Source organism: Astatotilapia calliptera, chromosome 2 (genome assembly GCF_964374335.1).
Source record: "Astatotilapia calliptera chromosome 2, fAstCal68.1, whole genome shotgun sequence".
Taxonomy (NCBI): Eukaryota; Metazoa; Chordata; class Actinopteri; order Cichliformes; family Cichlidae; genus Astatotilapia; species Astatotilapia calliptera.
Genome location: NC_137423.1, coordinates 9,458,026 through 9,464,025, shown reverse-complemented (window position 1 = coordinate 9,464,025; position 6,000 = coordinate 9,458,026).

Genomic DNA, 6,000 nt, shown 5'->3' with positions numbered 1-6,000 from the left:
CCTGTTGTCAGTTCAAATCACTTCAATCTATAGCGCACTTTAAGGTCTTTAGACCTTAAAAAGTAATACACTGCAAGGTAAGCTTGCAGCATCTTACTTTAAGGTCAACTGTGAAACTTTGTGGAAAGCCTGAGACAAGTTGATGAGTCAGTGAAGCGCACTTCCTTCTGATGACGGCTATACTGAGGTGAGTTTTTAAGCATATCCTGAACTTTATTCATTATTAGACTTCTGACACCTGGCAAATAAACTCTCACGCGATATGAGAACATAACAGCAAAAAGCCAGTAGCTGGTACATGAATGGATAAAAATTGGATCCCTCAGGGAGGCGCCACCACTTGATCTTCTCCACCGTCGTGGTTGGTGTTCTTCGTCGTCGTTGGCCAAGGTTGAGTCGGAGATCCATCACAAGTAGCCGATGTTGAGGGCCAATATTGGTTGATGGTATGACTTTTACGTTCGTGACTAGGCTGAGATGGGGTCTTCGGACTAGCCAGTAGTCGATTTGGGTGTCTCTGCCGCCGCTGGAGTACGTGATGAGGTGTGCCGGTGTTCTGACAAAACGTCCTACTTTGGCAAAACGTCCTACTTTGGCAAAACGTCCTACCGTAAGTAGTTTATGCACATTTCTGCTGTCACAGAGTCATTCCAGCACAAATGTAAGTAGGTATGAGGGTTTGCCACTTAACTTTGCCCATCAGAGTATGCTTGTAGCTCATAATTATAAAGTCAAGACGGTTTGCCACTTCATTTTAGCCGTTAAAGAATGCTTGTAGGTCACATTCACAAAGGTAGCATGGTTTGGCACATAATTTTACCCGTCAGAGTATGTGTCTAGCTGTTATTAACAAAGGTAAGATGGTTTGCCACTGAATTCTAGCTGTAAAATTATGCTTCTAGCTCATATTCACAGAGGTAGGATGGTTCGCCACTTAATTTTAGCTGTTAAAGTATGCTTGTACGTCACATTCACAAAGGTAGGACGGTTTGGCACTTAATCGTACACATCAGAGTATGTTAGTAGCTTATATTCACATAGGTAGGATGGTTCGCCACTGAATGTCGTGTTGTGCGCATGCGTAGAAACAACGGGTAGGATGGTTTGTCAGGTAGGATGGATTCCCAGAACACCGGCTTCTTTTTGAAGAAGGTGTTGGTCACGGCAAGATCGTGGGCCTCTGCGTAGTCCAGTACCCGGCAACCGTCGTCGTTTCTGGTCCCAAATCCTTGGCCGCCATGGAATCGGTGATATCCGTCTCTCCCCTTGCCTACATGTCCATTTAGGTCGCCGCCTACCGCCACGTGTTCCTCAGGGCTAATCGTTTGCAGGTGGTCGTCGAGGGCGCGCCAGAATTCTGTCTTCTCCTCGTCGGGGCAGTTGGTCTGTGGTGCATAGCAGGAGATCAGGGGGGGGCTAGAGGGGCTTGAGCACCCGCCCCTTTCCTGATGAGTGCCCAAAGTGCCCTTTTGTTGAGGCAACTTTTAAATTTTTTTTATTTATTTATTTATTTATTTTATGTGTGTGTGCGTGCGGAGTCCTGTCTGTGCCCCTCAACAATAATATTTAACTATTAATCATAGTTTTGCTAAATAAAAGGATCTGGCTTGCATAAGTCACATGATCACATTTAACCAATGATCGCCCTCGACGGCAGAACGCGCTGGTTACGAGCCGGGAACGAGCTCACAAAGAGCACGCGCATTTGTTGCGGTCCGGAGCTGTAGGAGAAACACAAGTTAACTCAGAGACACAGACTGATGCGACAAACCCAGTAAGTAGGTGTACAGCGCACACTGTAGTGTGTAGCACACAGGAGTATTAGCTTATTACATACACGTTGGTAAGCTGTCTTGTTGCAACTGACGAACTGAAACAAACGAGCGTGCTGTGTGTGCAACAGCGTGACAACCATTACCTGTCCTTTTATTAACTGCACAAGTAGTGCTGGTCATAGCTGCTGGCTACCTGTGTAAGGCTGTCATGGGTCTGTAGCTCTGTCACCGTTTTAGGGAACATATTTAGTTTTAAAGTAAGTTTCTGGGCATTTCCTGCCTTTCTGGAGGGATTATATTTCACTAAAAAACGATCTAATATGCATGTCCACATAATAATTATTATAATTATAATATATTAAAAAACACACGCTGTATTTTAAAGAACATACATTAAGAAGCAGATTATATTAGATTTATATTTTAAATAAGACAAAAGTTGGATTTTACAGCAGTAAAATGATTGTATCTCTACAGTTTAAAAATGTAATAAGCTTTGCCCTGCACAGAGTGGATAGTGAAACAAATGGAATCATCATAAATACATTATTTCATATTTATTACTTCCCCCTCCTCATTGCTTTATTATTGTAGCTCTAGTAATAAATAATAATTTAAGGATGCCCATAGTATATACAGTATTCTGAAGAAGGTCTAAAATGTCACTGTGTGTGCATGTGTGTGTTTTATTTAGCTGGATTTAAAAAAATATTACTCATGATATAACATTGTGCAGACATGGCTGGTAAGGACATGAGGAGGAAACAGTAGGAGCTGTATGAGGCTACTAAAGGCAGGGCTATAACATTTTGCTGTCATCATTTTATTATAGATTAAGTGCAAGAGTTGTTAGGTGTGGATAATTAGATTATAGTTTATTGCAATAGCAAGTTGTGCCTTGTTCTCAGATAGACAGCAAGTGGAGAGTGATATATGAAATGATGGGAAGGAAGGAAGAAGAGAAGCAAAGAGTGATTCACAGGCAGAGCCGAGTTTATGTCACAGTTTTTCGTTGCCTTATGGTTCCAAGCGCTGTCACCAATCTTTGCATTTTGTTATTATCTCATGAAACTTGTTTAATCAGCTACCATCTCTCCTGTGGACTTTTTAATGTCTACAGTCTCAGATCAACACAGCCCTGCCCTTCCCACATTAGATTCTTGATGAATGTGTGTTGTTGTTATTCAGCATGGTTCAATGTGCCCCTTTTTAACTTTGAGCACCCGCCCCTTTAAACCTCTCTGCACGTCCCTGATAGAGACAGGTTTTAAAGACTAGAAATGAAAACATGTGAGTCCTGTCTTTAAATAAAAATATATAATTCCCTATATTCCTATCTATTCTTGACATTGAAGCTTTACTCTTCTTGATATTGTGACAAAATACTCTTGGGTTAACCACGAGCTTTCTAAAAACTTGCATATAACAATTGTGCACCATTCATTCCTCATCTTTGCTGCCCATCATTACAACTTTGCTAATGATGGGCAGCAGGTTAGTGTCATGATGTCACCTCAGACATAGTTAAAAGCCCTGTTAACGTAGCTGCTTCTCGCCGGGTGCGGTGGCGCGTGCCTGTAATCCAAGCTACCGGGAGGCTGAGGTTGGAGGATCGTTGGAGCTCACGAGCTCTGAGCTGCAGCAGGCTATGTCGATTAACACAAAATAATTATCCTCATTCAAAAGTCATGTAAGAACCTCATTGGCTTACGGAATGTTGATGTTATTTAAAAAATTCATACAAAAACATGACCTCATTCTAGAATGTCATGTGACAACCTCATTGGCTTATGGAATTGTGATGTCACAGGCTTCTGAATCCATAAATAGGGGTGAGGAGGTACAACTTTCAGTCCGTTATTTGCAGCACTTATGTTAGCAGCATTCAAACGTTCACCAGTAAAGCATTTTCAAACATCTGGATACTTTTCGTACTCACGGTATACAGACTCCAACATGTCTCAGAAAGAGCAAGAAAGACAAGAAGCTGACCCCAGCTCTATTCCATGGTATGAGTCCCTAGACCCTTACATCAGCTCTCTTCCTTGGGATGAACAGGTGGAATTAGAGGAAAAGCGATTGGAAGAAATGGAGAAGGAAAATCTCATGAACAGAGAAAAGATTAAGATCCTGACAGAAGAAAATGAGAGAAAGAGCGCTGAATTAGAAAAATTATCCTACCAGCTTCAGGAAAGGGAAGGTATTATTGAGGAGAAACAATGGGCTCTCCAAGATAAGAAGAATCACGAGCTCCAAGAAAAGCTTGATGAAGCTCTAGAAAAAATTAAAGATCTGCTCCAAAATGAGAAAAAAGAGAGCATTAAAGGGGATAAAATGCTCAAGAAGAATCAGGAGCTCCAAGAAAAGCTTGATGGAGCTCTGGAAAAACTGAAGGAAATCCACCAAGAAGAGAAGCAACAGTCCACACAGCAGAGAGACATGCAGAGCAAACTCCAAGCCATGGAGGAAAAATACAAAGCGCTGCAGGTGAAACATGACAAAACTCTGCACAAAAGTCAACAGTTGCTTCAAGACAAGAAGCAAATGGAAATGAAACAGAAGGAAATTGACTCCAAGCTTGACGAGATGGAGGAAAAACACAGATCGCTCCAAATCAAGCTTGAGAAAACAGTGCACAGAAATAAAGAGTTCATTCAAGAGAGAGAGCAACAAGAAATGCTGGAGAAAGAAACAGACTCCCAGCTTGAAGTCTTGGAGGAAAAACTGAAAATGCTGCAACTAACTCTTGAGGAAACACTGCTCAAAAATAAAGAGCTGCTTCAAGAAAAAGACCAACAGAAAATACATCAGGAAGAAATGGATTGCAAGCTGAGGAACATCGAGAAACAAAATGAAGGCTTGCAAGTGATGCTTGATGAAGCTCTGGAGAGAAATAAAGAGTTTCTGCACGAGAAAGACCAACAGAAAATAAAAAAGGAAGAAATGGATTGCAAGCTGAGGCACATCAAGAAACAGAATGAAGGCTTGCAAGTGATGCTTGATGAAGCTCTGGAGAGAAATAAAGAGTTTCTTCACAAGATAGACCAACAGAAAATAAAAAAGGAAGAAATGGATTGCAAGCTGAGGAACATTGAGAAACAAAATGAAGGCTTGCGAGTAATGCTTGATGAAGCTCTGGAGAGAAATAAGGAGAACCTCCAAGAAAAGAAACAAGAGCCCGTAGAGCAGAGAGACCTGCAGAGCAAACTCCAAGCCATGGAGGAAAAATACAAAGCGCTGCAGGTGAAACATGACAAAACTCTGCACAAAAGTCAACAGTTGCTTCAAGACAAGAAGCAAATGGAAATGAAACAGAAGGAAATGGACTCCAAGCTTGACGAGATGGAGGAAAAACACAGATCGCTCCAAATCAGGCTTGATAAAAAAGTGCACGGAAATAAAGAGCTTCTTCAAGAAAAAGACCAACAGAAAATACAACAGGAAGAAGAAAAACTTCATCTCCAGAGGAAAAATCAAGCACTCCAAGAATTGTATAACGAAACAAAGTACAAATCAACTGTACTGGAAGAAGAAAAGAAAAAGCTGGAAAAACAATGCTCAGCGATGCAGAGTAGCATCAATGAGATGCTGAGAAAAAATACCGAACTTGAGGAACTTTCTAAGACCTTGAAGTACAAAAACACTGAAATCCAGGCGCAAAAGCAAGAACAACAGAAAACACATAAAGACCTGCAGTGTAGACTTCAAGAAATCCAGAAGAGAAACCAGCAGCTGGAAGACATGCACACAGATGTGCACAAGGCAAAGCGAATAGAGGAGGCAACAGTTAAAGAACTGAAAGACAAGCTTAAAGAAAAACAAGAACAATTAGAAGACATGGTGAAAAGATGCAACAAACTTGAGAAAGAAAACGCAGAAACAATGGATGAGCTGAAAACCCTCATCATTGAGAAAAAAGTGCTGGTGGAAGAGTATCTGAAAAAGAAGAAAAAACGCTTCCACTGGTTCTGGAGGAGGGGCACTGCTGCTTCTCACCTGATGTAACCTCGTCTTCCTCCACCTCTATTCCATCTTCATTTCCCCCCTTCCCCTCCCTCCTTTTTCTTTTTTCACCCTCACCCCCCGACCAGTCCCGGCAGTTGACTGCCCCCTCCTGAGCCTGGTTCTGCCATAGGTTTCTCCTTTAGGTGTCTTTCACTTTAAAAGGAGTTTTTCCTATCCACTGTCGCCTGCTGCTTGCTCAGAGGGGATTGTTGGGGTTTTC